At 37.3% G+C, this 24,050-nt stretch overlaps 1 long non-coding RNA gene across 1 annotated transcript; it reads right to left on the minus strand.

The window, feature by feature from the left end:
• Window positions 1-4,843: 4,843 nt before the first annotated feature.
• On the minus strand, window positions 4,844-6,750 carry LOC127843657 (uncharacterized). The gene is made up of 3 exons (XR_008032269.1): window positions 6,541-6,750; window positions 5,962-6,062; window positions 4,844-5,454 (listed from the first exon to the last, which is right to left on the minus strand). It is a non-coding gene; the product is annotated as an uncharacterized LOC127843657 (long non-coding RNA).
• Between the last annotated feature and the right edge of the window lie 17,300 nt (window positions 6,751-24,050).

Consider the following 24,050-nt stretch of genomic DNA (forward strand, 5'->3'; position numbering starts at 1 on the left):
ATCTGTCAGATACACATAACCTCAACTCCCGATTTCCAAAACGTGAAGCTTTAATTTCAGACACACCTGCCGTAAATATAGCTGTGTCGGACTTACATCACTCTTTTTCTCTTTGCAATCTAGCCGCCTTCATAAAAACGCATGATTTATTCTAATTCAAGATTTCAGGTATTATTTTTTTTTAAGACGAGTTTTAAATGTTATCATTAGATTTGAAATTTATATACAAAATAAGAATTATGTCTCCCATTCACTTAAATAATACCCATAAGTGCAAAAACTAAAAACAACCTAATTAAATAACAACTAAAGGCATTGAATTCGATTATGAGATGCATTTGCTATTGAATTTCAATTATTATATTGAATAAAACAAAGCTGTTTGGAAACAATATTTGTTTTTAAGCAGATAATAAAGATAAACGCACAAGACGCAATATTGAAGTATGCCTGACAGAAACTTGTAAATGCAACGGTAATAGACAATTTTGTGTTCAAAAACGTGTAGATAACAAATAGACGGAAATGCTTCCAGTATGTTTATGTACATTGGTAAAAATTGTTTTAAATATTGCAAATAAGCCGAACACAATATGAGATTTCATATGTCTATGCATATTTTACACAAATGATGTAAAGGCATCGCATTGTCTTCGTAAATCGTACAACTTGTATCTCTTGTATGCAACCAAAAAGATACTCGACACTATATTTCTACAGTATCTACAAGAAAATCACATAACTTGGCGACATATATTCAAAAACATAAAAGTTATGTATTCTATAGCCTTTTACTTTAAAAAGTGTACAGTTTCGTGTAAAATTGCTTAGTTGAAAAGTCTGGAGACTTTCCCATATGGAACAAAACTAAAATATGATCGCTATGTTGGTCACGCATGCATACATTCAATTTTCTGATATCTTCCTGTTCTGCTGGAAACGACTTATTTACAGCCCATAAACGTTATCACATACTACTATATGCAATAACGTATATCCAATTATGATTCGATGAATGCAAAGAACGTTTAACTTCTAATCAACAAAAATCTTGTAAAATGTCTTTGAAGTCCATGGATTTAATAATCAATAAGAAGCAAGATAGTTGTATTACTTGATTTGCTTAGTTTATCCCGGTTTTCTATTTTAGAAAACTTCAAGCTAGCTGTTAAATAAACGGGCATTCTTTTGTTGATAGTTGACGGTCGATTAAACAATTGAAAATCAAATTAAGCATGATTTTGTTGCAAATAATAAACTGACAATTTGTAACACTCGAATATATCGCTCGTATCGCATATATGCGAACAAAAAAAGATTTGTGCAATTAACGTACGACTAGCTGTTGTTTTTTATTAATAATTCGCGCGCTTACTATTTAAAGGAATTTCTTGCGTTAAAGCTTTGCCATCATATTCCAATCAGTGAGGAATTTTCTTGTTAAAAAACATGTAGAATGCACTTGTCGAAAAGTCATGAATAATGTTCGTGCTAAATTTGGTTTGTGTAAGTTCTATTTCCTGAATTGATGTTCTTAGTAAATATTGGAAGCTATTGTGAAGCACATATGAAGTTCTCCTGAAAGACACGAGTAATTTCACAAGGAAACGTGGCCGACAATAACAAGCATGTACTTGTACAGATTGTTGGGTAATCTAGTTGATAGTTGATTGACTTGAAAACAATGGGTACATCTGTGTGGTATGGGAACTTGTTTTGTTAACATTGTGTACTCGTTTATATATGAAACAATATACGTAAAGCCAATTACTGGAATGCTATTGTTTACACTCGAGCAATAGTCTACAATTCTTATTTATATACAAAATATGTTTCGTACATGCATGCAACACAGAACAAAACGAAATTCTTCTTATGTAACAATTTATGTGTGAGTATTTGTTTGGTATTGACGTCAACAAAAAATTTGCCGACTTAATTTTTTTGCGGACTTCTTCAGGTCATATTGGCGTGTATTTACTGTCATCGTACACTTATTTTTTGTTAATGTTATAATGTTATAACTATATGATAATTAAATAAACGTTAATGCATGTAAAATATGGCCTTTATAGTGTTTGATTTACCTAACACAAACGAAATTTTAGAAGGAATATAATGTCTATGTCGGTCGGATGGCTGTGGATGGCTCGCTACGCGAAAAAATATACAAGTTTGTGATGCGACTATTAAACATAGGCGGAGTTATTTTTGCTGTCGTCACAAAGTGGAAAGTGTATTTTTTTCCAGAATTATGCAGGCTTTCAGGCTCAAAATTGCGAACTTTTAAGAAAACAGAAACAAAGGCGGTGTAATTTGTGTAAGAACGCTGGTACTTTGCTACTTTTGTACACTTTGTATTAAAGAGAGTATGCACGTTTTGTCAAATATTTATGAATTTATATAAAATGTGTAAAAAACGTATTATACATATATTTCAATATAAATTAAAATAAAGTTAAGAAGAACATGTGTCGAAAATGCGCAATAACCCAGATATTTAATTCTGAAATCGAAAATGTCTGTACAGTCGAATACGCCAGCATGTATATCATGCATGTACGATGTGAATCTAAATTTAGTTTTAGTGCAGATTTGTTCACACGACACAAAGTCACAATTTAGTTTTTACGGATCATTTTAATTTCCTGCAACGATATATTCATACAACACACGAACACTAACTCCGATCCTAATAAAAAGACGAATGCTTCGGTTATTGTAGGAAAATAAGTACGAAATATCTTCGTCACAATCGGATCGGGGCGCTTATTTGTCTTTTTTCTGCATTTTATGAAACTCGTCTTCAATGTATATGTTTTATTGCCTATTTTGTATTATTGTTATATATTTTTATCAATATATTACAATTAAACACATAAAAAATCGTCCATACTATCTTTAAAATCGTTTATGTGTGTGTTTTTTTTATTAACCTTTAACTGACGAGTGCCGCCATAGTTGATGTTCAGTGTACTTACACAGTCACGTGGTTTATTTTACCTGATCTCTCGGATACGTTGTCTGATAAGGTTGACATGTAGATTGATCTGTCAGACATACATACTTGTATAATGTACGTTTTCACTTTTTTAGCAGATGCTATTCCTGAAAGTGCCAGCATGTTTTTGTCTGCCTGTCTGTTAGAATTTTCTTTGGTAATTTTAATATACAACTGCTTCTTGTAAAGTGCATACAATATAACAAATTACTTCATTTTAGATTAATGATCAGACAGGAAGGAAAACTATATGTTTTAAGGGCTCAATAGTGACTGTTTTTATCACGATCCGTTCAAAGTTAAACCAAACAGAACACGTGTAAAATTTGCACGTAAAGTCTTGAAACTTTGCGTTGCTGATCGTGGTTTTTGAAGCTATGGAGATTTTTTAATATATCTATTTAATGCCCATGTATAAAAACTAAAGTCTATGTATCAATAATTAGGGCTGTCACGATTCACCGGTATACCGGTATACCGCGGTGCATGTCGTGAAAAAAATCGCACCGCGGTACGGCGTTGCCGCACCGGTTTTTTTAATATTATTAAATTTGCACATATATAAATGCATTACATAATTATTTTGATACAGATATCGTTTTGAAAACTGTAGAAGCGATTCAAAAGGGCTAAATAAATAATCCGTTAATATCCAGGTCAAGCAAGCGCTTCCACTTGTAGATGTTTAACCTTCACGTTTAAAATACGGCGATGTATGGGTCCGTACTTTTTTTGGAATTTGGGTTAGATTTCCTTTGCAAATAAGTTCATAATTATCCAAAAGATGTTTACTCTATTTCTTATTTTCTTTCTTAAGAATATCGATCGTTCAAAGCATGGCACTTCCAAATCATGTTATCTTAAGATTATGAATAAGTCGAGGAAGAGTCAGAACGCTACGGATTTTCAATACTGGGCCTGCTGACTCCGCATTTTAAACATGCCCTTGAAGCGTTCGATTTACACAGGTCGTAGTCACAGCTATTGGTTATATTACACTAATTCCGATTCCCATAGGGTCCCATTATAAAACTGACAACTTTAACAGCATTTTTCTTGCCTTTCCGACGTATCAATTTTTCCGAACCTGGTATCATTTTAAAGATGGATCTGTCATCTTCCAATAATTGCAATCAAAAACATACCGTCTCGCAACTTCTAAGAAAGTAAATCGCTGTCGAATGAACCCACCGTAGAAAAACGCGTTTCGGAATCCTAATTTCGACAAAAGCCCCACACAATAGAAAACACACCCTCAAAAGTTCATCTTTTAAGTTAGCTTCCAATCCAAGGCATCAAAGTACTCAAGACACATACAGGATATTACAAATAACCACAAAAGACATGTCTCACATTGTTAAATGGCTTATATTCAAGAAGAGAAAAGGAACTCTTTAGAAATAGGCACTACTTTCGAATGGACCACGGAGGGATACACAATGATTTAGTGTAATGTAACCTTTAAGGGAACTCAACTTTGTCCCATCTTTTTCAAACTTTCTCCACATGAGATTTCAACTATTTCCACAATGAATATGCAATTTCAGTGCATTCGGATGGGGGTAAAGGCCTTAAAATGGCCATTTAAAGCGGTGACTAAATTGGCCGCAGTCAAGTCGGAATGCATGATTTTTAGTCTAAGTGACGACAGCTGATTTTGTGTCTCCAATTATTGTTACGCGTAACTTTTATGGCAAAAACTGGTATCATTGCATGCGAAATTCACCAATATATCAGCAAAAGGCCCAAATAAATGTATTGATTGTGAATCAGTGTACTTGTCTTGATGAAATAGGAGACTTTTTTTTAATTTTAAGCATTTTTTTTCAATAAAAAACTCACTGACAGCATATAAAATCATGTTTTTTAAGAAAATTATTATTAAAAGCTTCACTTACAATCTAAACATACACATTGCAATTACAAAAATTAATGCTATTATGATGAGAGGCATAATTTGCAGCTTTCAAGCCGATACAAGCCGGCTACCCAAAATTAACACTTAAAAAGGCGCAAAGCGCTCCTTCAACAGCTTACGACACAAAGTGACACTTAATGCGCATCCAGATAGTCTCTCTCATATAAATAAGTCCTGTTAGCGACATTTGATTAAGTATTCTCTTTAAAATCCAGTGTTGAAAGCGTAAGTTTTGCAAAAATGCCCACAGTCACCATGCAAAAGAGCACGTTTGCTAAGGAATTCCTACGCGAGTGGCCACACTAATGTCGTGGCAGGAAAGTCATTTGGGTGTGATTCCTCTGTAGTTCAGTGTACATTCATTCCACTACCTGGGGATGACTATCAGGATCAATTTTCCCAGCTTGGTGTAGTGTTGACCTTTCAGGATGTTGATGGAACGTCCACAAGCGCTGCACCACTGCGGCCTCTGTTCAGGACACAGAGTCGGATTGAGGTGTACACAAACCCGCAGTCAGGCAAGGATCATCCAGACCTTTAATAAAATAAAATGTTTAGGCCCCTGAAACTGGCAATTATGTTCAACACTGAGATAAGGAAACACATAGAGGAGACATCATGCCATGGCTTTCTCATTATCGACACGGCAAACTCGAGCAGCTGGGGACTTGGCTCTAAACAAAAACAGGTATGCTCCATCAATGTGAGCAAGATGGCATGTCAGAGTTAAAAAGGGCAAACAAACAGACAAAAGAGATATAAAGGAAATAAGAAATTAAATGCCAGAAGTAATTGTAAGTATTGTTTTTCTGTCTGCAAGGGTTGCTGTGTAAAATAATGCTTAACGCATAGTTTGGCCTGTAGGGGTTCTGCTAGCAAGAACAAATCGAAGTCATATCTGCCCGCGAACTGTAAGCTTGAGATAACCATATCTGATGAAGTACTGCTTTGAAAATGCATTCTGATTGTACTTGAACCAGAGCGCATTGACAGCACAAGGCTTCAGACCCCCCAAAAGTGTGAGGCTTTCAATAGTGCTTACCTGATACCAGACCGCATTGCCCAAGACAGTGACTTTCTCCCGGAACTGCACAGGCTGCATCCGCAGCACAATCCTTAAGCTCAATCATGGTCTGGCTAACTCTGAAATAGTGAAATCTGAATTTACAGATGCTCATTGTCTAAAGGTTATGAGTTTATTGCCTATCTTATTAAAAGCAAACACAATGACATGCTTAAGAAGACATGTGCATTTCTGAAAAGACATACAGCTGCCCGATACTTGACTAGGAAAAGGCGCTATGGTCTTCACTCTGAAATTCATTACTCTAAGGGCTTAACAGAACAAAAGCCAGATCTTACAGCTAAATGGCCCCACCTACAGCTAAATATGCTTTATAGGTTGAAAATAAAGTTATTTGTCTGAAGAACTAGTGCTATTAACTCATCAGCTATGTTGCTCCACTGGAAGCAATTATGTAAACATAGTGTATTTATGGAAATACCTAGTCTACCACCTGCTGCGCACCACTACGTCCACTGTAAATACACAGCTAAGTTAGTACTTTAACGAACAAACTGAAATTCATGTGTTAATTAAACAATCAGTATGATGACTCACATTGAAATCATGTCCAGTGCACCAGTCAGAGCAAGACAGCTAGCGGATTGTTGACCATCTACGGCTCAAGGACAAACGGTCAGGCCTACAAACAAAGAGAAAAATGGCATAGATGGGCTGCATGCATGTAATTTGGCATATTTTTCATCTTGCTCTCCACCTGAAACTTCAATCTAGGGACATAATAATATTTACATTTAAGATTTGTTGGAAATGTTACCCTTACTTGTCCATACCAGGTCCCCCACCCATCCGGAACAGTCCAAAACCACCAAAAACATCCATTTGGACCAAAATATTGACATCTCTCATCTATTTTAGCACCCAAATCATCAAAACATTCATTAAAATTCATTTCTACTTGTCTCGCTTGCAGACGAATCCATGTGACCTTGACATTGCAGTAAATGTGCTTTTTAAAGGTTATATTACACTAATTCCGATTCCCATAGGGTCCCATTATAAAACTGACAACTTTAACAGCATTTTTCTTGCCTTTCCGACGTATCAATTTTTCCGAACCTGGTATCATTTTAAAGATGGATCTGTCATCTTCCAATAATTGCAATCAAAAACATACCGTCTCGCAACTTCTAAGAAAGTAAATCGCTGTCGAATGAACCCACCGTAGAAAAACGCGTTTCGGAATCCTAATTTCGACAAAAGCCCCACACAATAGAAAACACACCCTCAAAAGTTCATCTTTTAAGTTAGCTTCCAATCCAAGGCATCAAAGTACTCAAGACACATACAGGATATTACAAATAACCACAAAAGACATGTCTCACATTGTTAAATGGCTTATATTCAAGAAGAGAAAAGGAACTCTTTAGAAATAGGCACTACTTTCGAATGGACCACGGAGGGATACACAATGATTTAGTGTAATGTAACCTATTGTAAACAACATGGCGGACATTTTAGAAAAAGACGCGAATAACAATAACAATGACTACTTCTATCAAGTTTATTACAGTTTATTTTACAGTTTCTAGTCATACTATGATACCAGTGTTTTCTGATTATTGAGTTAAATAAAGTTTGTAAACTGTTTTCTTTACAGATACATATTCTGTAAAATATCGCGGTACGTACCGCGATACAGTGTTGCCGTACCACGATATACCGCGGTACGCTCACGGCGTATCGTGACAGCCCTATCAATAATCCTCATGTATTAAATACACTTAACTAATAACCACTTATAGGTAATGGCAAGTCAGTTTCCTTTAATTACTATATCAGAGATTTTTGTTATTGGTGGTTACGTATTTTACATGAAACTGCGCTTACTACCTTAATCGCCCATTCGCAAATAGGCATGAATACTGATTCATCTAATGTTTGTATTACAAATTGGATAGAAATTTATTGATAAGATAAAAACGAATCAACATTTTTAACTTATTGATTATATTCATCAATGTCCTGAAATCACGAACGCAATCGTTTATTATCAGTATCAATGTTTGCATTTATTTCAGACCTCACTAAATGTCGACCCCGCCTAAAAATAGGATTGCTGTTTTTAGCTTATCAGCCTAAGTTAGCTGAATATAAACATTTAAAACATCAATTTGACTTTGGCTTTTATATTCAATACGCTAATACGCTCTTTTAGAGACTCGGGTATGTTGATTATACAGGAACGACTGCAAAGTAATAATGCATCAATAAAAAAATTCATAGGTGGCAAAAATTAGAGATATGAAGTTTAATGCGCAAAGTCAACGATAGGTTTATTTTTTCTTCGAACTAAGCTGCCATAAGTACATTTACTTTTAACATTTTTCTTCACCGTATTCTACGGAAAAAAAGGACTGCGTTTTTGCAACAAACAAATACAATGTTAGCTTTTTGCTTTTGCTGAATCATATAATTCCTTGACATGTTGATATTGTTGCCAGATTTGAAGCATACATTTGCACTTTCACTGATTCATTCAGTTCAAGTAACATGATGTTAGCTGATGTTAGCTTTGGGACTGATAATGTACTTGGATTTTGCTTCATTCTCTGCTTTATTTGGCAATTCCTAATTTACATGATACTTCTAGACGCTCATTACAAACCCAGACGGCAATTCCAAAAATTGCTTTGTGTACAGTGTACAGGAAGCGATAATAATCGATATCAATCGATTGGAGCGTACCTCGTTAAGTCTGACATCAGCAAAACCGATGATGAATGACTATAGACAGTTTACAATACGGTTCATTACATTTCAAAATACATATATTTTTTGACGCGATACTTAGTATTGAATTTCAATAACCCGTTTTAAATGGATATTTTAATTTGAATGTTGCAAAGTTAAAAACACATCCTGCTACGAATATGAATGAATATGTATATATATATATATATATATATATATATATATATATATATATATATATATATATATATATATATATATATATCTATATATATATATATATATATATATATATATATATATATATATATATGTGTGTGTATGTATGTATCTTACTTTATAAGTTATTCCCGAAGTCTGCCACAATACCAAACATACTTTATTTGTGAATATAGTAACATTTTCGTATATCTACATACTGATTGTTAGTCATCCGTCGTTTCTTGTTTGTATTTTATTAAAATGTGTCATAAGACATTCGATATTATGAATAAAAATGTTAAAAAATTATTTGTGCATAGAATGTATATGTGACATTTAATTAATGGATTTTTCGACTTTATTACTATCGTGCTCACAACACGGTATACGGTATATATCTCACAAATAAACACTGGCAACATTAATGTTCTCGAATAATACGAATATTAATTCTTGTTGTGTGGCTAGTCGGCGGTTATATTTACCGTCATACGATAACACATTATTTCCATGTTTAAATGAACCAGAATTATAGGATAGCAGAACACGTCATTTGTAAGCGTTCTTACGAAATTGTATCAAAGGTAAATAGACAAAAAGTATGTGTTTCATTATTTAAAGTACCAGATATATAAAAGGGAAATTACAGGCATTAAGGACAGGATGCGTATGAATAATTTGATACATCACACACAATACAAACAACAACTTCCATGTAAACTTCTCTGCGTTGATGTCCATACTCAATAAATAAGTGTGTATTGTATAATTACGACACATACAAACTGGGCAATCGTTAAAGAATTCGTGAAATATAGGTTTAAAAATGAGAAAAGAAAAGAACATTCATTCCTCACTTAAAATGGATTTTTGCTGCAACTTTGAGGATGCGTGCGATATTCAACTGGGCCCCTTTTTGAACTCTTCACTTTTTTCCGTTGGGTTTCCAACTTTTTCCAAGAAAGGATTCCCAGAACTCCTATTTTAAAATCCTAACGAGACCCTTTCATAGTCATATAGACGGTGGTCATTATATGCAGAAAGACGAAAATAAATTGCCATCGTCTCGATTTAGAAGCAGTGGTTTTAGTTGCTTTGATGTAATAACAACATTTGGCACGCTGGGGACGTTCAACAGTATGAGGAGTTTTCGTCCGGCGCTATAAATCATATTCTAAAGAAGGCGATAAAATAGATCAGCGGTATAATAACATAGACCGATGGTATAATAACATAGACCAGTGTTAATATAACATGAACCGATGGTATAACAATATAGGCCGATGGTATAATAACAAAAGCAAGTGTGATACTAGCATAGACCGATGGTATAATAACACCGATCGATGGTATTATAACATAGACCAGTGGTATAATAACATAGACCGATGGTATAATAACATAGGCCAGTGTTATAATAGCATAGATTGATGGAATTTTAACACTGGTCGATGCTAAAATAACATACACCAGTGGTATAACAACATACACCAGTGGTATAATAACATACGCCAGTTGTATATAACATATACCAGTGGTATTATAACATAGACCGATGGTATAATAACATTGGCCGATGGGATAATAACATTCACCAGTGGTATGTAATATATACTAGTGGCATAATAGCATAAACCGATGGTATTTTAACACTGACCGATTGTATAATAACATAGGCCAGTTGCATAATAACATAGACCGATGGTATGATAACAAACATCAGTTGTATATAATATTGTGATACGAAGGCTGACAGGTCGCGAAATTATGCAAAATTTACCTGTATAACATGCCAGCCACACTGGATCCACTACCGTTGTTTTTAATACAATTCAGAAAGACAATAAGGATTGAAAACTTAATAATTGTCATTAGGTATTGCATTTGTAATGTGTAAATCCTCCATGATTTCGAATAAGTTTTCAAGTCAGCGCCCATTGTAGCTTGAGAATATTTAAAGTTGTTATTTATGCACATATGCTCAAATATTGAACCTCACTGTTGTTGTTACACTGCACTATTGTTATTGTCTAAAAGGGAGCTGAATATATTAGGGGCTGAGCGCTTTAAGTACCGAAAGGATATCAAAAACGGGTTTATTTCTTTCGGGCGGATGGACTTTTCGGAATTTTCCGAAACGAAGAGATTCGCCGCTTACGTCATGCAAATGAAGTGTTCTGATTGGCTGCGAGCAACTCGAGCACCGGCTCAAGTATCACAGCGCGGGATAGTATAAATGTGACGACACAGCGGGAACGCAAGCTTTTAACATAACAACTTTCGGCCAACAACATCTAAATTCATAACATCACTTGGAACCCATTTAACAATAACATTTCAATGATTAGAAGAACGCGGACTAGAGGATGGAAACGTAAATAACTGAATATTAATATAAATCGGGGACATTTGTAGAAAGACGGATGCTTATTAACTTAAACATTAACTTTAATGATACGTTGATAGTCATTATTACTTTTTTCATTTACTTAATGCTCAAACAGTTTATTGTAAGATTATTGTACTAGTATTGTACTAACAACAAACATTAAGTACGAAATATAATAAAGTTTCGTTGATAATCAAATTAATCTTGTTCGTCTGTTGTTTGTACACCGAGACAGTTTAACCCTCTCTTAGAGTATCATTTTCGGAAGATATTGCGGTCCGCATAGGTACGGATTCGCGTTACAATTGGTGTCAGAACTGGGGATGCTGATATATTTTTAGCATCTAGGACAGCGAATATTTACTCCCGTGAAGACGTTACGGAGGAAGGACAAACCTGGTTTTCTCGGAAACAAACGTTTTGGAAGGCAGCGTTCTTTTCGGATTGCAGTACACGCGTCGTTTACGGAATCGGATTTTGCTTCGGAAACGAATATTCGGATCGGCGATTCGTTACGTCATTTCGGATCGGATCCGCACATTTCGGATATTCGGATCCGCACACTTCGGCGATTCGGAACCGCATTTCGGATCGGATCCGCACATTTCGGCAATTCGGAACCGCATTTCGGATCGGATCCGCACGTTTAGGAATCGTTCCAATATTCGGATCCGTACAACTCAAAGATAAGATCCGCGAGTATTTTACTTTCGGATCGGACTTGCGCTATTTTGATTTCAATAGATCGGCTTCATTTTCGGAAATAATTCGGCGGCTGTTTCGGATTTTTTAAATACGAAATCGTAAATAAGGATCCAGCATTTAGCAAATTAATACGCATATTGTTTTAACATTTGTTTTAAAAAGAGTACGTACGCGTTTCCGATTTAGAGAAGCAAGACTATAAGCAGCATTGTGATTGAACACAATTAAAACCATTCGGTAAAATATTCTGTGGAAATTTATAATACCCGGTAATTATTTCAGACATTTTTGAGATTTGCAGATCAGCAAAATACGGACAGCTAAGGTATTTCCAAGAATTTTTACATCCTCGTGTGAGTCTTTACATCCTCGTGTGAGTCGTTGAGAATAAAAAAATATTGTCCTGTTCACTCAAGTAAATATACTACCACAAATTACTTTACAATTAATTTTTATTTACAGAAAAGCTCAAACAACACCAATATGGCCGATGAACAGGACTCAGATTCAGAAGTAAATTTTAATGTTAATCACTTGGATAGGGGTGATGATGATGACGAGGTGATGGAGGAAGATCACCATTATACACAACGGCATGTTACACGCAGAAGGCAAGCTTCGCATGTTAAATCAGACTCTTTTACAGGAGAGGAAGATTGGGATCAATATATTTCTAATTTTGAAGATTGTGCAGAATTAGCCCAATGGTCTGAAAAGGAGAAATTACTGTATATTGCGACATCGTTGAAACAACAGGCGAGGGCCCACTATTGTTCTCTACCTTCTCATGAAAGAAGATCGTATAACGTATTAACGATCCAGTTAGAACAAAGATTCGGAAGTAAAAGACAGAGCACTCGATGGCTATCAAAGATCCAGAACAGGACGCGGGGCAAGACTAAGACTGTCGCCGCATTTGGTGATGAAATTAGGCTTTATGCTCAGAAAGCCTACGTGTCACTAGGACCGGAGGCACAGGAGATGATAGCGTTGGAACACTTCTTGAAGAGCTTTTCGCCTGAGATGAGGTGCAGACTTATGGATAAGGGCTGCAGGACAATAAGGGAGGCTGTGGAAGTAGTAGAACGCTACGAGGACATCTTAGGAAGGTCCACCACGGGTGCGGGAGGAAGTCTTATTAGAGGAGTGATTGAAAACCGAAAAGGGTCGGGTGATACTGGTGAATCGCAAGATGTAAGATCTCTAGGAGATATACAGTGTTCAATCAAGAGGATAGAGCAGCGTTTAGATGCGCTGGAAGCAAGTTCTCCCAGGAGTAGTAATAGTAGTAGTAGCAGGTCATGCTTCACATGCGGGGCAAGAGATCATTTCTATAGAAGCTGTCCAAGAAACAATAACATACGAGGAAAGCTTCACAAAAAGTCGGAAAACTTCAGACCGTCACCTCAGTAGGTCCACAGATGACGGATACATATACAGAGAGACCTAAATGTAGGGCAGATAGTGATGGGCGTGACAGAAATCCAAGAATTGGTCAAGTTGGTATTAAGCAAAATACTGAGGACAATGGTTTGTACGTTCAGGGTTGTATTCATGACACGGACATATCATTTTACTAGACGGCGGGGCCACTGCTTCGTTAATTTCAAAAGAGACATATGAAACGTGCTCAGATAGTTTTAACTTATCATTAAAACCACACGATGTTCATATCAAAGGTGTCGATGGAACACAAATAAATGTGCATGGATACATCTATGCAGATATTGCTTTAGGAAATTTTTCAACATGAATAAGTTTAATTGTCTGAGATATGTCTTTGCCTGGGATTCTAGGACAGGATTTTATTATGAAAAATATAAAGTCATGGAATTTAGAGACTGTGCAGCTTTGTAAAAAAAGATGGGAAAACCATATACTGTAACACAGGTGAATCAAAAGGAAGCATTTGTAGAGTCAGCGTGAAACAAAATGTGGATATCCCTCCTAGGAGCTGCATGTTGGTTCCGGTGAGTGTATCAAAAGCAATTGATATGCATGGGCCGGCGTTTGTTGATGAATTGAATGGAGGAAATAAAAAGTTTTTAAAGGGTGTGATAGATCCAAACTTTGAGAATACAGTAATTGGTTTACTGAATGAAACAGATGAAACCATACAGATTGAAAACGGACAAATTATTGGAGAATGTCACCCCGTTTTTGAAGAAGTGATGCAAACGAAAGATGACAGATGTGCAAGCTGTGCCGAAACTACTTTTAAAGAAAAAGATGAAAACAAAGCATCTATTGTACCAGAGCATTTATCATCAATGTTTGAAAGCAGTATAACTCATCTTAACTCAAGTGAAAAGGAGAAATTTGCTGAGCTTTTAAATAAATATCAAGATATTTTTGCAAAATCTTCTCATGATCTTGGTTGCACTAATAGAGTCAAACTCACAATTAACACTGGAACATCATGTTTGATTCGCCAACCTGTTAGACGTCAATCTTATGGGAAAAGAGATGTTGAACAACAAGAGGTCAAAAAGATGCTTGAACAAGGAATTATAGAGCCTTCAAACAGCCCATGGTCGTCCCCAATTGTTCTTGTTGGCAAGAAAGATGGATCAACAAGATTCTGTGTTTATTATCGGCGCTTCAATGAAGTGACTGTGAAGGACGCATACCACATTCCACGAGTGGACGATTGCTTTGATGCGTTATCTGGCTGTGGATGGTTTAATTGCATGGATCTTTGCTCAGGGTTTTGGCAAATTGAAATTGAGAAAAAAAGATAAACTTAAAACAGCATTTTCTACAAGTCTAGGATTGTATCACTTCCGGGTCCGGGTCGGACTCGTAAATGCCCCTTCAACATTTCAAAGGCTCATGGAAGATGTGCTTCGAGGAATCCAGTGGGTGGAATCGTAAATATACATGGATGACATCATCACGCCAAGTGAGAGTGTGGATCAGTGCCTTGAGCGGTTAGAAAATGTTTTTATTCGGCTGAGAGATGCGAATTTAAAACTAAAACCTTCAAAATGCATCTTCTTCCAGCAATCGGCTAATTTTCTAGGTCATGTTGTTACAGCAGACGGTGTCACAACTGATCCTGAGAAGATACAAAGTGTAAAAGAATGGCCGACACCCAAGAATTGCAAGGAGGTGCGTAGCTTTCTCGGATTGGCTTCGTATTACAGAAGATTTGTTCACAAGTTTTCGGATATTGCAAGGCCATTACACAAGCTCTGTGAAAAGTCAACCAAGTTTCACTGGACAGAAAATTGTCAAAAGTCATTTGACATATTAAAGAGGGCTCTAACTTCAACACCTGTACTTGCATACCCAAAGCTTGGATCTAAATTTATTTTAGACACTGACGCTTCTGATATCGCTGTTGAGGCGGTTCTTTCACAGATACAGGACAACAAAGAACGAGTGATTGCTTACATGAATAAATCGATGAATGAACATGAACGTGCGTATTGACAATACAAGAACTTTTGGCTGTTGTTACAGCATTGAAACACTTTCATAGTTACCTTTACGGACAAGAAATACTTTTCAGGACGGATAATGCAGCTGTTAGTTGGATGAGGTCACTGAAAGTACCATCGGGTCAAGTTGCACGCTGGTTGCAGGAATTGAACACATATAACATGACAGTGATCCATCGAAGTGGGAAGAGCCATTCTAACGCAGATGCACTTTCGAGAAGGCCATGTAAAGCATGTAAGCATCAACAAAGTCTGCAAGAGACATTTGAAACCAACAAGATTGACACACATGACGCAGCAATAGAACAGCAAGTAATGGTTATCACAAGGAATATGGCAAATGATGGTGTTAATAAGCTAACAAATAATCAAGTGCTATTGAACGGATGGAGTGCAGTTGAATTATCGACTAGTCAATTGAATGATGTAAACATTGGAACTGTTAAAATTGCACTACAAGAAGGACGACCCAAACCTAATTGGTCAGATATTTCTTCACGTTCATCTGAGTTTAAGACGTTATGGAGACAGTGGGACCGTTTGGAAATACGTAATGATCTGCTCTACCGAATATTTGTAACAAATGATGGAGCTTCGATTTACCACCTGGTTACCCCTTCTGATCGACAAAATGATGTTATTAGGTATCATCACGATCTTCTATCTAGCGGTCACCTTGGGGTAGAGAAAACATTAGAAAAGGTCCGGCAAGCATTCTATTGGCCGGGAATGACAGATTCAATCAAACAATATTGTAGAGCATGTGATAACTGCACAGCCAGAAAACTATCAAGGGAATCAAACAAGGCTCCATTGGGACAATATATAGTTGGGGAACCAAAGTAACGTATAATGATGGATCTTCTTGGACCACTTCCTGTAAGTGATGCAGGGAACAAGTATATTTTGGTAATTTCGGACTGGTGTACCAAATGGACAGAGTGCGTTGAAATGTCTGACATGGAATCAAAAATAGTAGCAAAAGCGTTACTGGACATGTGTGTGCAGGTTCGGGGTACCATTGCAGATTTATTCAGATCAAGGGACATGTTTTGAGTCTCAATTGATGAGGGACCTTTGCGATTTACTTGGAATAGAGAAGACTCGTGCAACTTCAATAAGACACCAAGCTTACAGACTGGTTGAGAGATTCAATCGAACGCTTATATCAATGTTAAAATCGTACTGTGATTCAAAACAGAATCAATGGGAGACTTATTTACAGCAAGTTATGATGGCTCATCGTTCCTCACCCCACAGCAGTACGAAAATTAGTCCGAATAAGATGGTATTCGGAAGAGAGGTAACACTTCCTATGCAGGCTATCATTGGACGACCACAAACACATACTGAGAATGATGATCTGAATGCGTATGTAGTTGATCTTCAACACAACATACAGAAATGTCATGATCTTGCAAGGACCAATTTAAAAGTAGCTGCCAAGTATCAGAAGAAGAATTATGACACTAATTCTAAGAAGAGAGTATACTCACTTGGACAGCTGGTTTGCATAACCCATCCCGAAAAGTAGGAATTAGCACAAAATTAATCAACAAATGGAAAGGCCCATTTGTTATTACAAAGGTTTTGGACGATTTGGTATGCATGGTCAAGCAATCATCTAAGGGAAAATCGAAGGCGTATTATGTGGATAGACTGTAACCGTATCATGGAACAAAATTTCCAAACTGGATACGCAAAACTGTTCTTAATTGCAACAATTAGTTGAGACGTGTTTGGATGCAAGTGTTAAAATATCAAAATTCAAACTGTTGATGTATTTTGAACAAATTATTATGCCATGTATATACACTGTAGTAATTAATTAAGAAAAAAATGTTATTGTAAAACTTATACAGAAAAACAAAAAGTTATGTATTATAAAAATAAACACTTGAAGTCACAAGAGTTCGTCTTTAGAAGAGTTATTTTCAACGTTAAGAACACGACTTGAACTTGGGGGTGGCCTGTCTCAGTGGATGTATCATGAGATAGCCTTTCAATACAGTTTATTGTGGAACATATTTGTATATTACAGTGACAACTGGTTGCTTTGTGAGGCAATGTTCCAATCAAGGAGTGCCTTAATAAAGCATCTGTCATCCGCGGAACATCATAGGCTGACAGATATATGTCCGTGGTGCAGCGGAAGGACCAGGTCATTCACACGAGTCAGCGATGTGGAGGTTCACGTAAAGAAGGCCCATCTGGAAAACGTTCTCAGCAAGGACCGATTCAGTCGGTATAATGGATTCTACTTTGCCATGTTTCCTGAAGATTATGCCAGAATCGTTGACTCGGTGACACCATACGACTCAAATGCGGCCTACGATGTCCGGAAAGCAGTACGGAACTGGACAGAAGAATATCCAGACAGCAACTACAAAATCGACAGATTGAATGAAGGCTGGAAAGCAAGGGTGGCTTTAGCGAGGGGAAATTCTAAAGAGCTGGCGAGGCTGAACAATGAGACTTGTGAGGTTGGAAGACGAAATGAAGATGCTGAAAAAAGTTTAAAGAAAAGAAAGCTCACGGAATAGGAACATGGGGTGGATGCTAGAAGCGGGCGAAAGGAAAGGCCAGAGAGAATCGTAACGAAGAGAGAGAGAGGAGGACATTGAGCTGAGAGGGAGTGATAGTGGAGATGAAGATAGAGAAAGAGATGTTCACAGGAAGGAACATAACATGGAGGAGGATGTAAGCGCTAGCAAATGGAGGATGTTAGAGAGGGAGAAGCAACTCAGAAACGGATACTACGCCCAAGCGTTGAACGTGTGATAGATTCCCTAGCTTCATATGAGGACAATATCATATTAGGGGAGGAGGAAACGCCACGTGTTGCAACCCAGAAAACGTCCGAGAGTAGCAGCAATTCATCGTCATCATCTTCAGAGACATACGAATCGCCCGATTTGCGAAACAGAGCATTCAGGATCCTGGAAAGGGGATCGATGCCCATGTGTTCCACCGCAAGAAGGGATTGGTCGCGGGTTAGTGAGATCAAGTTTCATAATGGGGACCAGGAGATGTGCTGACCACCAGTGAATTGGAGGACACTCACTGCCGACCAAAAGTTGCTGGCCCGGGAGTATGCGGCTATGTTTCTAGAAAACTAGGGAAAATACAGGCACTTACATCTACAAGAAGACAGCTAATGGACAAATACATGTTTCTAATGTTGGATGGTGAGGGTAGATCACAAGACGAGGAGGACGAGATCGCAAAAGTTGAAGGAAAAATCAGACAGTACAATCTGGCCTACATAAAATCGGTTTCAAAGGGGGAAATTAAGGACAGCAAAACTTCATGGGGAATAATAAAGGCCATTGAGGGCACTGAGAGGTTGACAGACACTGACGAGATTACGATGGAGTAAGAGCAGGCGGGAATACAAATAAGAATATGAATTTCTTATTTAGCTTGTGAAGCTTGACTTGACGCGCACAAAATACATCGTTCAATGTGATGTTTATTGTAAAAATGTTCCATGGTTTAAACGATGTTCCTGTTCATGTAGTGTGTTTTGTTGAACATTTCTTATTATTTTGTAGAAATAGCTTGATATTTCATGTTTATGGTTGATACTATAACATATCAATTTGTTCAATTGTTCTTCTGATGATTTGTTAATGAGGTGTTGCTTAAAGATCTTATATCATTTGCGGCAATACTATGAAGATACATGTTTATATGAATTATGGTTGTTATGATAACATGTAAAATTGTTCAAATATTTCATAAATATTCTTGTTCATGAGGTATTGCTTAAAAGATTGCATAGTATTTTGTGGAATTACCATGGCAATACATGTTGTAAATGGTTGTTATTATAACATACTTTAAGTTTAATGATTGTTGTTGTTAATAGATGAATACTTTTGTTTTGAGTTTATTGTATAATCCAGGAGGATTATTTTATGAAGGAAGGGGGAAGTGTGATATGAAGGCTGACAGGTTGCGAAATTATGCAAAATTTACCTGTATAACATTCCAGCCACACTGGATCCACTACCGTTGTTTTTAATACAATTCAGAAAGACAATAAGGATTGAAAACTTACTTATTGCAATTAGAAATTGCATAGTTAATGTGTAAATCCTCCATGATTTCGAATACGTTTTCAAGTCAGCGCCCATTGTAGCTTGAGAATATTTAAAGTTGTTATTTATGCACATATGCTCAAATATTGACCCTCACTGTTGTGGTTACACTGCACTACTGTTATTGTCTAAAAGGGAGCTGAATACATTAGGGGCTGAGCGCTTTAAGTACTTAAAGGATATCCGAAACGGGTTTATTTCTTTCGGGCGGATGGACTTTTCAGAATTTTCCGAAACGAAGAGATTCGCCGCTTACGTCATGCAAAGGAAGCGTTCTGATTGGCTGCGAGCAACTCGAGCACCGGCTCAAGTATCACAGCGCGGGATAGTATAAATGTGACGACACAGCGGAAACTCTAGCTTTTAACATAAGAACTTTCGACCAACAACATCTAAATTCACAACACATCTACTATCACTTGGAACCCATTTAACAATAACATTTCAACGACAAGAAGAACGCGGACATGAGGATGGAAACGTAAATAACTGAATTTTAATATAAATCGGGGACATTTGTAGAAAGACGGCTGCTTATTAACTTTAAACATTAACTTTAATGATACGTTGATAGTCATTATTACTTTATTCATTAACTTCGTGCTCAAACAGTTTATTGTAAGATTATTGTACTAGTATTGTACTAACAACACACATTAAGTACGAAATATAATAAAGTTTCGTTCATAATCCAATTAATCTTGTTCGTCTGTTGTTTGTACACCGAGACAGTTTGTCCATCACTTAGAGTATCATATTCGGAAGATATTGCGGTCCGCATAGGTACGGATTCGCGTTACAATATATACCAGTAGTATAATAACATAGACCGATGGTATAATAGCATAGACCGATGGTATAATAACGCTCACCATTGGTTTATAATATATACCGGTGGTATAATAACAGATACCAATAGTTTAATAACATAGGCCGGTGATAAAATAACATAAACCAGTGGAGTTGTTAAATGACATTGACCCGTGGTATAATAATATAGACCAGTGGTATAATAACATAGACCAATGGTATAATAACATAGATCGAAGGTAAAATAACATAGACCAGTGGTATAATAACATAGTATGTTCTTAAAATTACGTAGATTGATGGTTTAATTACATCGGCCGATAGTATAATATCATAGACCAGTGGTATAATAACATAGTCATATGGTATAATAACAAAGACCGATAATACAATAACATATAGCTATAGTATGGAAAAAAGAACGATAGAACACAGACCGACTTCATACATAATAGACCGATGTAAAAATAACATAGACATATGTTAATAGAATTCTTGTATTTAAAAGAGTGTGTTTTATATCAGTAACAATAACAGCAAGCGATGAACATCGCTAACATCGTCTGATCTTACTTAAATATGTCTAACCTTAACGCAACAAGTTATATAAATTATTTGCATAGTCGCACAAACTGTGCAAAATATACACCTTCAAATACTAGAACATAACAGTAAATGTGTTCTAGCATTATTTCAATTCTATCAGAACAATAATCTTGGTTATAGGAAGCTAATTTATATTGCGGAATCAGTAAACAATCTAAACTCGAAAACCATTTCCGTTATCGGAAACGAGGAATGGTAGAGCTACATTATGTTCGACGCAATTGAATGGAAATTGAGTATAGTTTTTTTTACAATAATCCATGATCATATCTTAACATTGTTGAACCACTTTACTTTAATTATCGGCCATTATAGTTTTCACTTTTAAATTTCATATCATGTATCGCGTGCAATAAATCATTGTTTAACGCGTAAGAGTAAATATTGTTTAATGCTAATATTTTGTTCCTTTGCCTCCGTGGCCAAAAGTATTAAGCGTTGCCCTGATATCCAAGAATCCTCATATTATCTTTACTTTTATTTCACTTGTCGTGTGTGGTTTCATGTGTAAATTGTGTAATGTCACTGACGGATTGGGAAAAGTACGGAAACCGGATAGGGCCAAGTTGAGTGTCGCGTGTCGACCTTCGAGGTCGAAAAACGACATTCAAGCGACATTCTCTCGACGCTCTCTCGACGCTCTCTCGACGCGCGACAATCATGCGAAAATCAATATTTGAGTGTCGCATATCGCTGGGTTTAAGAAAAAAAATATCGCAGAAAATCTTGACTGTCGACTGATTTGTCTCGCGTCGTATTGAGCGTCGAGAGAATGTCGCTTGAATGTCGCTTGAATGTCGTGTGTCGACCTTCGAGCGCGACACTCGACATTCTCTAGACGCGCGACAAATCAGTCGACAGTCAATATGATATATACATCGCGAAAATGTCGCCTGTCGACCTAAAAACCACTAGGTCGACACACGACATTGTCTCGACGCACGTCATTCTTTCGACGCTCAATACGACACTCGCGCGATATATCGAGAGAATGTCGCTTGAATGTCGTGTGTCGACCGGTGTGGGAGTAATTTTTCATCTGCAAGCAAGGTGTTATAGCAACTTTTTCAGTTTAAGTAAAAATAGCGGAATCTAGTTGCAGCAATAACAGCAGCAGCAACAGTAGTAGCAGCAGCAGCAGCAGTAGCAGAATAGTAGCTGCAGTAGCAGCAGCTGCAGCAGTAGTAGCTACAGTAGCAGCAGTAGCAGTAGTAACAGTATAAGTAGTTGTTGTAGTAGTAGTAGTAGCAGCAGTAGAAGCAGTAGCAGCAGCATCAGTAGCAGTAGCAGCAGTAGTAGCAGTAGCAGCAGTAGGAGGAGTAACAGCAATAGCAGCAGTAGAAGGAGTAGCAGCAGTAGCAGTAGTAGCAGAAGTAGCTGCAGTAGTAGTAGTAGTAGTAGCAGTAGTAGTAGTAGCAGTAGTAGTAGTAGTAGTAGTAGTAGTAGTAGAAGTAGTAGTAGTAGTAGTAGTAGTAGTAGTAGTAGTAGTAGTAGTAGTAGTAGAAGTAGTAGCAGTTGTAGTAGTAGTAGTAGTAGTAGTAGTAGTAGTAGTGGTAGTAGTAGAAGAAGTAGGAGTAGTAGTAGTAATAGGTAGTAGTAGCAGTAGTAGTAGTAGAAGTAGTAGTAGTAGTAGTAGTAGTAGTATTAGTAGTAGCGGTAGTGGTAGTGAGACTGGTAGTAGTGGTAGAGGTAGTAAGACTGGTGGTAGTGGTAGTAGTAGTTGTAGTAGTAACAGAATCAGGAGTAGTAATAGTAGCAGTAGCAGTCTAGAAGCAGTACCAATACCACCAGCAGTAGCAGTAGTACTAGTTGTTGTTTTAGAAGTAGTATAAGCTGCAGTAGAAGCAGAAGCAGAAGCAGTAGCAGTAGCAGCAGTAGCGGCAGTAGCAGCAGCAGCAGCAGTAGCAGTATTTTTATTATTAGTAGTAGTAGTAGTAGAAGTAGTAGTAGTAGTAGTGGTAGTAGTAGTAGTAGTAGTAGTAGCAGCAGCAGCAGTAGCAGCAGCAGCAGCAGTAGCAGCAGTAGTAGCAGTAGCAGCAGAAGCAGCAGTAGTAGAAGCAGTAGCAGCAGTAGCAGGAGTAACAGCAGTAGCAGCAGTAGCAGGAGTAGCAGTAGTACCAGTAGTAGCAGAAGTAGCAGCAGTAGAAGTAGTAGTAGTAGCAGTAGTAGTAGTAGCAGTAGTAGTAGTAGTAGTAGTAGTAGTAGTAGTAGTAGTAGTTGTAGTAGTAGTAGTAGTAGTAGTAGTAGTAGTAGTAGTAGTAGAAGTAGTAGTAGTAGTAGTAGTAGTAGTAGTAGCAGTAGTAGTAGTAGTAGTAGTAGTAGTAGTACTAGTAGTAGTACTGTAGTAGCAGTAGTAGAAGAAGTAGTAGAGGCATTAGCAGCAGCAGTAGCAGTATTAGTAGTTGTTGTAGTAGTAGTAGTAGCTGCAGTAGAAGCAGCAGTAGCAGCAGCATCAGTAGCAGCAGAAGCAGTAGCAGCAGCAGCAGTAGCAGCAACAGCAGTAGCAGTAGTAAAAGTTGTTGTAGTTGTAGTAGTAGCTGCAGTAAAAGCAGTAGCAGTATAAGCAGCAGCATCAGTATCAGCAGAAGGAGAAGCAGCAGCAGCAGTAGCAGCAGTACCAGCAGTAGCAGCAGTAGCAGCAGTAGCAGCAGTAGCAGCAGTAGCAGCAGTAGCAGGAGCAGCAGTAGTAACAGTATTAGTAGTTGTTGCAGTAGTAGTAGTAGTAGATGCAGTAGACGCAGTAACAGCAGCATCAGTTTCAACAGTAGCAGCAGTAGCAGTAGCAGTAGCAGTAGAAGCGGTAGTAGCAGCAGCAGTAGCAGTATTAGTAGTAATTGCAGTAGTAGAAGAAGCTGCAGTAGAAGCAGAAGCAGCAGTAGCAGCAGCAGCAGTAGCAGCAGCAGCAGTAGCAGCAGTAGCAGTAGTAGTAGTTGTAGTAGTAGTAGTAGTAGTAGCAGCTGCAGTAGAAGCAGTAGCGGCAGCATCAGTATCAGCAGCAGTAGTAGCAGCAGCAGCAGCAGTAGCAGCAGTAGTAGCAGCAGCAGTAGCAGCAGCAGCAGCAGTAGCAGCAGTAGCAACAGTAGCAGCAGTAGCAGA

The sequence above is a fragment of the Dreissena polymorpha genome, chromosome 9 (genome assembly GCF_020536995.1).
Source record: "Dreissena polymorpha isolate Duluth1 chromosome 9, UMN_Dpol_1.0, whole genome shotgun sequence".
Taxonomy (NCBI): domain Eukaryota; kingdom Metazoa; phylum Mollusca; class Bivalvia; order Myida; family Dreissenidae; genus Dreissena; species Dreissena polymorpha.